This window comes from Drosophila guanche, unplaced genomic scaffold, assembly GCF_900245975.1.
Source record: "Drosophila guanche unplaced genomic scaffold, DGUA_6, whole genome shotgun sequence".
Classification (NCBI taxonomy): Eukaryota; Metazoa; Arthropoda; class Insecta; order Diptera; family Drosophilidae; genus Drosophila; species Drosophila guanche.
In genome coordinates, this window is record NW_022995753.1 from 247257 (window position 1) to 259586 (window position 12330).

Below are 12330 nucleotides of genomic sequence, written 5' to 3' on the forward strand. Positions count from 1 at the left end.
TCTTCACCTCCAGTGCGAGGCCCTGATACCCGGACACCAATCGGATAGGAGGAGTCTTCTCTTTGCATTGTATAATAGCAAAAGGTAAATTTTACTCTACTCTGGTAGAGTGCTCCCAGCTTCGGACACAAATCTGACCGTAATGCGCCTTATTTTTTGCTGCTGGCTCTTTTTTTTTTTTTTTTTTAGCACAACAGCAGCTGACTGCAGCGATATTAATGATAGATATGCGTTCGCTTCAATGCGCTGCGCTACCCTTTCTCTCAGTTTTGCCCTGAATTATACGATAATATTCGTGCCCCAGCTCCTGTTCGTGGTGGGGATGAGGATGCTGGTGATTTTGTAAGCAGACGCTGGCTTTAAATGAGTGTAGGCAAAGTGGGCAAAAGTGCAAATTAAACTGAAATTACAAACATTTTTTCCATATGCCGCAGCCCCAAATCAATGTCAAGAAGGAACACTTATTGATTAAGGCCCTCAATCCAATAAGTTCAGCGAGCTGCATTAATGTCCAGCCAGTTAATCAATTTCAATTTAAAGCCGAAACTGAAACTGCTGATCAATTCTATTCATAATTAGGCTAACCCAAGAGGCCTAGGGATCTATTTATCGCTCTTTAAGAGAGAAAATCAAATACAGAGAATCAAAGCGGAAACCTCAAACATCAGCAACAGGAGAAGCCCATAGGAGAAGCTTCTTTTTGCCATAATGGATAGCTAAAATATCTTTGAGATTGACTTAAATAAATTCAAGTTGTGTTTATATTTGCTATTTATAATTATTTATGCAACAGCTATTAATTTGTAGCAAAGGTTCTATTTCTTTTGAGTGTTTTATTTAAGTATTTACGGAAATCGAAATAATTGTAATAATTCATAAATTTCAATAATTTATTTGCAGATTAAATCGGAAAATCCTTAAACCCACTGAAGATGTGAGAAACTCTCGACAAAATGAGCGGCTTGAAATCAACGTAGGTAGGCACAGGGATCTATGAACACATCTATGAAAAATGCATTTACTGATTCCAAAACCAGTGCGAGTGTGTGGGTGAGTGACAGAGGGACAGAGGGACAGAGGGACACCAAACCAACATTTGGCACTGGCCCGCCCTTCCGGAGGTTCATTGTATGCGCATCGTTGCCTTTTTGGCACTAATTTCCATTTATTCATTTAGTTGCAACATTCATTTCGACAGACACAGACAGTCAGGGACAGGGATTGGGTCTGTGGATGTGGTTATGAGGCAGTAAGGGAAGGATAGGACAGCAACGAAGCTATTCGACTTCGTCTTTCATTTATCAGTTGAAAGCAGTGCAGTCCGCTTCTGCCACACGCAAATGCTGATGAAACGATGCTAAGGAGAGTGACAAAATGTAACTCGACAAAAATGTGAACAAAAAAAGGTCGTATGACAGCATAAACCGTACAAACAAAACGATGGGGGAAGCCCTTATGACGGGGCTTCGAAAAACTAACAAACAAAAAAACAAAACAAAAAGATGGACGAGAAGGGACGTGTGAGACGCGTATTACGCGTTACAACTTTTGTACTCAGTACTAAATCTGCACCTTAGCGGTTATTTGTCAAATTTTACATTTTTTCTTCATCTGTCATCTAAATCTACAACACTACTCACGCCTCACTACTCCTTTAGCTCGCCACCCTCCCCTAGAGCCACACACTGCAGAGTCAGGGCAAAGACGCGGCAGAGGCAGAGACGTGTCTGCGCGAAGCAGAGTGAGAATGAGAGAATGTAAAAAGAACAAAAGCTGCGGGACAGGGTGGGTTTAGCCACTGCAATTTCTTCATTGTGGCTAGAATAATGATCCAATCGGATCCCAATTTGGTGTTCTGATAGATATGGTCATTGATGGTAGATGGGCGGGAGGGGGCGGGGCTCATTTTTTAATAACACTTGTGTGTGTGCATACACAGTGTGAGCATACAGAAGTCTGGATGCCAAATTTGGTGACTCTAGCATTTATAGTCTCTGCGATCCAGGCTCTAAACAAGACGGACAGACGGACGGACGGACAGACAGACATGGCTTTATCGACTCGGCTATTGATGCTGATCAAGAATACATATATCCCTTATGGGGTCGGAAACCTTTCCTTCTGTGCTTTACATACAACCGTTATTCGCACAAATACAATATACCCGATTTACTCTTCGAGTACCGGGTATAAAAAAACGGAAAATGACAGCCAATGCTCGCTGGCAGTGTCACTTCTGCTTTACCACTTTTCTACAGTGGATCCATTCCGGCAGTCGCTGGGGAGCCCGCCGAACCACGAGTGGAGTTCCCATGGGGTTTTTGTTTGTTTGCGGCCAAGCCGGAGCTGGCTTGGAGTTGAAGGAGGTTAGAGAGGGCAGAGGACAGAGCCACGAGGCTGTTGGACTAGTAGACTGGGGATTGCTTGATGAAAGGGTTCAAAACTATTTTCAAACTATGTATTTAGCGTGCATTATAGGAGAGAGGAAGGGACTGCCTTTGCCTAGCCATGCCCTTCGGGTCAGGGCATCATCATCATCATCATCATCATTACCATCCTGCTCGCAGTTGTCATCATTTTTGTGCCTGGGTCGGCAGCTGTTTTATGATGTTCTTGCACAGTGGTCATTGGCAGGATAAATTCAAGCACTATTCACACAATATGGAAATTATTTGAAGTAGAACTTACGCTTTATGTAACTTTTTTTATCGACTTTTTTCGACTTTGGACAATATTTTGGATACGATTTTTCTAAGATCTTCTCAAGGAGTCTGCTAGCATTTGTTTTAAGTCTGAATGGCCTTTTTTCACTGCTCTTTTCTTTACTTCAAGGATGAATTCGCGAAGTCGAAGTCGGCAAACATTCATTTTTGACTCCATTGTGTCTGTCAGCCCAACTGTCCGTCTGTCTGTCCGTTCGTCTGTCCGTGTGTACGTACAAATGTCTGTTTGTCCTGCTTGAAGCCGCTCTCTAGACCCGCTTTTGCCCACTTGTAACATATATTTTGGGCAATGGATTAGTTGCACGTCATGTTGCCACTTGAAGTGTTTATGTGAATGGCGCTCAACAGACACAAACACACACACAAACACATATACTGTGTATATGTATATACTCGCATTTATCGCACATATCATGCGACACTTAATAAAAACAATGTGCTCAACATGCCGCCTTAAATGGAAATCCATTTTCACTCCTTTTTTGCTTTTTGCCCCACTCAGTGTCTATGTCGATGGTCCTTCGTCCCTCTGGAACTTGTATAAGTATTACACACACACACATACATATGTATGTGTTTGTGTGTGTGTGTGTGATATGCTGACTGGCTTTTGTTTGTCGAGCTATTTAAATGTCTGCATTTGTTTCCCCCTCCACACACACTTGTGACCCATCTCTTCGCTCCCCATTTCCTTGCTCCCTGCAGCCTCTATAAATTTATAATTAATTGTTTTAAAGCTTCTTCCTGTCCCCTGTTCCCTGTTCCTATCCCTGCCCGTCTGTCTGCTTTTTGTGTGTGGGTTCTACATGGGACATTATATCATTTTGTGGTTTTCTATTTAGATTTTACCCAATTTCAACTGGTTTTTGTTGCTCTCTGTGTGTTTATTCTGTGACGATTATAAGCTACAAGGCGTTGATGCTTTTACTTATTAATCGTTTTAGTAATTAGTAAAACTTGGCCAACAAACAAAATCAACCAGAGAAGAGAGTGAGTTAAACTACAGACATGTGAAATGTATACTCATTTCCATTTAAGATTATTCCTCCTGCAGGACTTTCTCCAACTCTGCATTGCCACTCCATAATTTAATCCCTTTCCTCTTTTCACTTGACGAATGTCAATCAAGTCTAGCAAATGAACCCAACACCTTCAACAACAACAACAACAACAACGCAAAAGCCTAAAGAAGGAAACGCAAAATAATTTGTTTAGAAATCAAAAAGTTTGTTTTATGGGTTTCTGTCATATTAATTGAACTCTTTTTTATACCTGGTACTCGAAGAGTAAATCGGGTATATTGTATTTGTGCGAAGAACGGTTGTATGTAACGCACAGAAGGAAACGTTTCCGACCCCATAAGGGATATATATTCTTGATCAGCATCAATAGCCGAGTCGATAGAGCCATGTCCGTCCGTCTGTCCGTCTTGTTTGTCGGCTAGTTCTCAGAGACTATAAGAGCTGGAGCCCGCCCCTTCCGCCCCCGCAAAAGGGCGAAAACCTACAAAAGCTACAATTTTGAAGATAAAAGAAAAACGCCATTCCGTAGGGAATGCAGGGATTCGTTTTCGATTAAAAATCAACATTATTTATTCTTTGACAGCTGATTTCAATCCAAGATTATAATACTCTGTTTTGTATTCATTTTATGAAAAATTTGTGTAGTTCAAGGGAAATAGCCTAGCTGTTATTACAGTATATGGGCGACAACTAAACCACTCAACACGGTTCTCAGTACCGTTTTTATACCCGGTACTCGAAGAGTAAATAACGTACAGATTTCTTACTGGGTACCGGGTATAAAAGTTGTGACGCGTAAGAAGCGTCTCACACGTAGCTTTTAAACATTTTGGAGACCACTAATGCAATCAGACAACATTCCTTTTGAAAGAGGCCACAGATTTCTTATATATTTTGTTAACCACTTTCTGGTTTATATGTAAAAATCTTGAGAAGAGGATGATGGAGAATGCTTACGTGGAGCACACGATGTAGTTTTTGTTGAAGATCTTCAGGAAATTGTCATAAGAATTCTGATATTTGTATGAATATGGGTATGAATGTGAGTATTCTGGGAGGTGTTACTGTGCATTATGTGCATGCCTATCAAATTAGAACTAATGGCATGGCGTAGAGTGAGGTACACTCTCTGGCGGTCCCTCTTGTACATGTTGGCAGCTACGCTAGCCATGGGGTCGTCAGGATTGGTATTTGCTTGCAGCTACATGATCGATAGGAGAACTTTATCTACAGTCCAGGCATATGTGGCCGCCACTGGTGAAGTTGCAGTGGTAAATCTGAGTCGTAAATTTAAAGTGCCCTCCCTCATAGGGAGAATTGGAAGGGCCGCTGAGTACAATCGAAGTGTCTTGATTCTGTTACTTATTCAAAAGATGTAATGCTTAAAACAAACAACATTCTACAGTTTCATAAATATAAAGTGTATCAGAAAAGTGCGACCTTAAATAAATTCGTATTCGTATTAAATTCCAATTGCAACTTTGTTGCATTTACGATATTTAAAACGGAAATAATAATAATATAAGAAATCACAAAACAAACTTCGTCAAATCTCAGACCAATTAAAAAACCAAGCGCACATGAGAAGTGTTGTTGATTTCGATGACAGATGAAGAAACAATTTAAAAGTCAAAGACAAAAACCCGCTAAGGGACAGATGTAGTACTGAGTACCGGGTATAAAAGTTGTGACGCGTAAGAAGCGTCTTTTCAGCGTCATTCAGTGGCATAAAAAATGGCTTTGGGAAATTGGAAAATTCCAGGCACTGAAAGGTATAGTAATTAGTAATGAGTTATGAGGAAATAAGGCAAAAGCCAAACCCTTGTTGGCCTCGCTTGAAGAAATACAAAAAAAAAATAATACATTTTAAGGCTTACATTTCTCATTTAATTTCCGCTTTATTTATTTGCAGTTGGCCTATGCCTTCGGAAGTTCGCGTTCTACTGCGACTTAGATGTGTGTCATGCAGTTCTCTTGGCTCCAGGACAGAGTTTACGCTCTCTGTGCTCCAGTAGAGTATTTTCTCTAGCATACTGCCGCCTCCAGCGATGGGAGACAGACACAGAATCGAGTGAAGCGATTGGCGTCATTTGTTTTGTTGCTATTACGAAACCCCACTTCCAGGGGTTTTTCGGTCTTCGGTTTATTTGAATAGCACATTGCACATCGCATTCCATCCACAAAATTTGATACAATACCAACTCTGGAATATGAACATGTGCATAACTATCTATGCATATTTGAATGGCAGGCAGTAGGCCTTTTGTGTGTGTTGATATAATAAATAAACAGAACAAACCGTAGGCGTTGATGTTGCACTTTGCTGGTGGCTTCATCCATCCATCCTTCGTTCGTTCCTTCCTTCGTCGTCCATCCACACACGGCTGCATATTTACATAACAAATATTAACATTGCGTAATTTAGTTGCTGTACGAAATGTCTACACGTTCACAGTGGAAGGTGCGCTACGGTGGCAGAAGGCTGACAAAGGTTTGAATGGGTTAGAGATCTGTCTTTATTTATTTTTGTATTCTAAAAGCTCTTTCAACTCTTACAGGTGGATGCAATATCTCTCCCTGCCGTCCTGCTGCCCTTACATTTATGCAACGCACTGTACTGGTAGTTCTGGTTGTGCTGCGACCAAAAGGATCTTAACTTGGGGCCACGCACACAATTTGCACAGGACTTTTGGCACCCTGCATTAGCAGCCATCTCTCAGCCAGTCTCGTCCGGAGTTCTATTTCAGTTTAGCCTCATGCAAACTTTCATCTCACATCTCACAGCTCACATCTCCCATCTTCCATCTCACTTTGCCAACCAAAATACACACACACACACAGAGACACAAGTTGGAATACCTCACACCCTTGGGGTATCCTCTTGCTCATCCCTTGCAGCTGAGCGAGCCACTTGAGAGTATTTATTTAAAGACAACCCAGGCAGGCACTTTTGCCATGTTGCCTGCCATCATAAAGGCGCTTGCCACTGCTCGAGATCCACACTTTTGCTATTATAAACTATTATTCCATCTTGGCTGTTGATATTTTTCCAAATTTAATTGCATTTCGGCACCCCAAACCAGTGTACAAACTCTCATATAACCATGCTGCATGGATACACAGAGCCGAAGATGGAGACGGAAACGGAGACGCAGTTGGAGAGACAGTCGCAGTTGCTGCCTGCCTGACAAGACAACTCAATTTGATGGCAAATCACATCATATGCTTTCCAAACACGTCCCAAGTCCAAGTCCAAGCCCAAGACCAGTCCCAGGCCCAGGCCCAGGCAGCAGCACGCAAAAATTTAAGTCACGAAAACAATTTCGTCAATTGTTGTTGCCACTTTCTGTAGAGACGGGACAGCCAAAGGGAGTCGTCGTAGTCGCTGTTCTTAAGTAGCCAAGCGCCTTGAGTGGATTACAGCGCAACGAGGCGACAGTATTGTACTTTCCACAAGTCCCCAGACCCCGGCTGCTGATTATCGGTGCCGCGCGGACTGCCGGACATTCTGGACAGTTGGGTAGCTGCTTTTGTGTGTGGCTGTGTGTGTTTGCCTCTTGGCTGGCCAAAAACTTGAAACAATTGAGTCGCGAATTAGCATTAAGTCAATCACTTGTCTAGCAATGAAATATCTAGAAAACGCAGAGCACGTAGCGCAAATCTGTATGCCCACTCGTCGCTCGCTCGATACACAGAGAGAGAGAGAGAGAGAGAGAGACCTTTTGGTCAATGGAAGCTACTAAAAGTAGAGCCTTACAAAGCAAACGTAAGTAAATGTTCTTTCATTTTTCGCTGGGATACAGAATGTATTAGATACATGAATCTCTCAGACTTCCAGAGGATTCCTTCAAGTCCCAAATTCTTGCGACAGAGGGGGCACGGGCGAACCATTTGATAATTGGTCGACACCATAAACTTCGAGACGCAAATGCTGCAAAACGAGTGTCCACAAGCCACAGTGATGGGGCTCATGTTTGTCTCCCAGCATATGCAGCACAAATCATCAATTTTCTCCTTCGCCACCGAGCGAGTAAATGGTTTGTAATTAACTTCCATACTAAACAGAACCTGACCAAAATGCACTTCAGCTTAAGAAATTTCAGCGGGAACGCGATCTGGCCCATAAAAGTAGGCAACGTTTAATACAACGAAAAAGGAACTACAACTGATTGCTAATAAATTAAATATATCTTTTGCCAAAACAAAAATTAGAAAAGTGCGTTAAGGCGCCTCAACTCGGTGTTGGAATTCTCTAGAGTTTGGTTGTACATCTAAAATTCGAAGCATTGTAATGTGCTCCACTCCACAAGGCCTAAGACCAAAGTGCAAAGTGATACGTATTCTGACGAGTGCAGATTCATCTTTGATTAATATGAAAGTTTACTTCAACCAAAGCATAGCTACAAATCATTGGCAACACTCGCCGAGGAAAACAAATCGCCTTTTGCACCTTTCAATCTCCATGTAGATGCTCAAAAAGAGGCCTCTACTTTTTTTTTTGTTCTACGAGTTCTACGGCCCACTTTTGCACTAAGTGTGAAGACACTTTGGCAAACAATTAATTGCCGTTAGCGGCTGCTGGCGACACACCTACCCAATTCATTTTCGAATCCCTCTGAGAGCCGCCAGCAGAGTTTCCCGCATCAGGATATAAACGAGGTCCGGCCACGAGTGCAGTCATCCTGCAGAGCTACAGGGGAGATGCCGAACCGAACCGAGTCGAGGAAGTGGATGTGGATGTGGATGTGGAAGTAGAGGACAAGAGGACACAATGAAGACAGCTGCCAAAAAAGGCGTTACGTCGCCAGTTAAATGAAGACCCCCGCCAGTGGGTGGCAGGTTGCGCTTCGGGTTTGAGTGGAGCCAAAGAATCGCTCGGGCATCGGGCAGCGGGCATCGAGCATTGGGATAGAAGGGTTATCATTACTTCCACATAATTTAATTTCGGCAGGCCAGCGACCATTTGCATTTCAATACCCAATACGGGTGCAGGTTACGGAGGGAGCGGGGACAGGAAGCGACAGCTACGGACTCATTTGTTCTTTTTTTTTTTGATTTTTTTTTTTGCTTTTCGTTTGCCTGTCGAGGACCAGCAGCAGGCCTCCGATTTCTTTCTCTCAAAGTTTGGCTGCGCCGCTCGTTGCACAAACTGAATTGAATCACCCAAATTATTATCCCCCCCACTTCTATCTGGCCAGCAGTCTTTTGCCCTTACCCACAACCCGCCGCAAGAGATCCGATACCGCAGCCGAAGTCTCACACGAAGCTGGTCCTCAAGGCACTGTAAAAAAATTAATTGGAAATTCAGTCAGAGTTCACTTTAAGCTGTTCGCTGGGAAATAATTCCAAGGAACTCCCTTTAGGCAAACTCTAAATTTGAAATTCTTTTTAAGTTCTCTAAATAGTTTCATTTAGTTTCGTCTTAACTTTCTCTCAGTGTAATTGACTGAGATGCTGGCGGCTGCTGCTGCTGTTGCTGCCAGATTTTCCATCATCATTCATAACAAAAGCAGTTGGCAGTTGGCAGTTGCAGTCGCCTCCTGCTCCACCACCCACTCCCCTTTTACTCTTTCAACCACTTGCGGGTGGGCAACCGCTTCCACCCACGTAGGAACATTTTTTTCCAACAATTCTTCTATCTTTTTTATTTTTTTGTGTGACATTTCCGTTTGCATTTGGCAAGCGGAAACGTCAGTAGCCCATTGGACAATCAGGCTTTGGACGTGGCCAGGAAGAGTTGTTGGGTTGTTTTTTGCTGTTGCTGTTGTTGTTGTTGTTGTTGTTGTAGGACATTGTTTGGTGTTGATGGCTGCTCATGAATAACAAATGCCCAGGGACACAGGTACGAGGTAGAGATTCCCATCATTCTGCCTTCTCCTCATTGCTCTAACTGCTTTGTGTCATCCATCTAACTCCTTTTCAGCGTAGCTTTTTTGCCACTCTCTCTCACTCTCTCTCTCTCTCTCTCTCTCTGTGTTCTGCTTTTTATACGCTGAAAGAAGGTGTCCGTTAATTTGTTATCGAAGTTTGAGGGCTCTTTATATATCTAGCAACTGGAGCTTGCTTCTGTAACTGAATCTACTCTGGCAGAGTATTGAATATTCGTTATTTTGTTGTTGGTTTTTTTGCTGTATAAATTGTTCATTGATTTGTGGTCAATCGTGTGCAAAGACTCTCGTCTATCCATCGCTGGCCATTTTACTTTGCCAAACAAACTCAAAAATAAACCACACAATTTGTGCTAACCAATTAAATCATTTTTATAGCCAAATGCTGTACACATTTAGGCTAAAGTCCAATTGCAAGCACTCCACACCTCCCGCTAGCCCAACAGGCTGTGCTTTTGATTGATGTGAAATAAAGCTAGAGACTGGCGACTGGCGGCTTGGAGGCTGCAGCTGAATCTCCAGTTTGAGTGGCTTTGGAGCCACGTTAACAGACAACAAGCCCACAGAGAGCGGCAGACACCAGACGCCATACGACAGACGAGAATCGGCCGCAATAATCAAAGCCTAAACGTCAATTTCAGTTGGGGTTTTCGGTGAATGGAGGGAATGGATGGGAAGGCAATCACAGTGTAGGAGTGGGAATGGGACTGGAACTGGAACTGGAACTGAGATTCTCCGCACAGCGATAGAGACATACATAGAAAGAGGAATATGGTGGCTATATGCTGGAGGAGAACCTCGAATGTCTCATTGAAATGTCAATTGCATTTTACAATGGCCTGGGCCTCCTGCCTGCTCTGGAGTACTCTCCCACAATGCCCACAATTCCCTTACCCATACACATTCATTTTCATCTTTCTTCCTTCTCTTTTTTTTGTTATTTGGAACATCCATTGTGTGTGTGTGTGTAAGTATTTCAATAAGCCCGTAAAATGACTCAATACGAGTATCTGATGGATTGTTCATCCCCTCAAATGTCAAGTGCTTAGGGAATGATGAACATTGCATGATGCGGATAGTACTTTAAAGGCTCCGCACAATTTGAGGATAAATACATGGAATACATTCAGTATGTACGAGTTTATGTATGACTGATGTAATTGTTACAAAGGTTGGTCCTTTGGCCAGTGCGAGGTGCTCTTTGGGTTCATCAATCAACCTTCGATGCAGGAGACCACAAAAATGTGGCAAAAATCTATCAATCTGTGTGCAAATGTACACAAGTGCATAATACATACATACATTCATACACCTGATTCATTAGCCTGTTTTTAGTGTGTGTTTATCCCTCGCCGAGTAGTTGCCATGACAACTTCTATACGGATAAAATCAGCTATCTGTATCTGTATCTGTATCTGTATCTTTATCTGTGTATTCATTGGGGTGGCTGGGGAGAGAGAATGAATGCAATAATCTATTGAGCCGGCTCGATTTAATAACTGGCGCGATTTGCTGTTTGTCATATTTCATAGTCCATGGCACGCCCATTACTAAAGATGCCCCGCTCCACTACCAGCGAAAAGGATAAAAAGCTGATGNAAAAAAAAAAAAAAGGGGGGGGGGGGGGGGGGGGGGGGGGGGGGGTAGGGCTGGCAGCTATAGAAATTCATTTTTCTGCAATGCGGACACATTTGCGCACCAGGAACGTGGTCCTCCAGAGAGTGTAGCGGGTCGGGGGATCTATACGAGATGGACTGACAAACCAGATGGCAGTTAACCCCCCTGCCTGACTACGCCCCTGTGGGGCCGCTGCAGCTGCAGCTCTCCCCCTAAGGAGAGGCATTAACGAGAACCATCTGAATTGAAATGCGAATGAAAAATGTGCGCTCTGCACATTCTGCTGCGATTGTCAAGAGCGCTAATAAATTTCCACTTGCCACCGCTCAATGCTCAGCCCAAATGCAACTCATACTCCGATCCATGTTCTATGCTCCCATTTTAAACCCAATGCAATTCCGTTCTAGCTTATTAGTCACCAGGCGGCAAGTTCTTTTTTTGTTTTGTGTTTTTATACCCTGTACTCGAAGAGTAAATAGGGTATATTGCATTTGTGCACAAAGTGAATGTATGTAACACACAGAAGGAAACGTCAGCATCAATAGCCGATAGAGCCATGTCTGTCTGTCCGTCCGTCTTGTTAAGCGCCTGGATCTCAGAGACCATAAAAGCTAGAGCCACCAAATGTTGCATCCAGACTTGTGTATGCTCACACTATTGCAAGTGTATTTCAAAAATGAGCCACGCCCCCTTCCGCCCCCGCAAAAGGGCTAAAACCTCCCAAATCTACAATTTTGATGATAAAAGAGAACTAAATTCCGTAGGGAATGGCCATATCTATCAGATTACCAAATTGGGATCCGATTGGATCATTATTATAGCCAGAATGAAGAAATTAATTTGCAGTGGCTAAAGCCACCCTGTCCCACAGCTTTTGTTGTTTTTTTCACATTCTCTCATTCACACTCTGCTTCTGCTTCACTCGGCCTCTGCCTCTGCCGTCCCTCTGCCGACCTTTAACCCACCCCGTCCCGCAGCTTATATTTGCTTTTTTTTTTTTCTAGGGAAGGGCGGCGAGGTAACCGCTAAGGTGCAGATGTAGTACTGAGTGCCGGGTATAAAAGTAGTGACGCGTAAGAA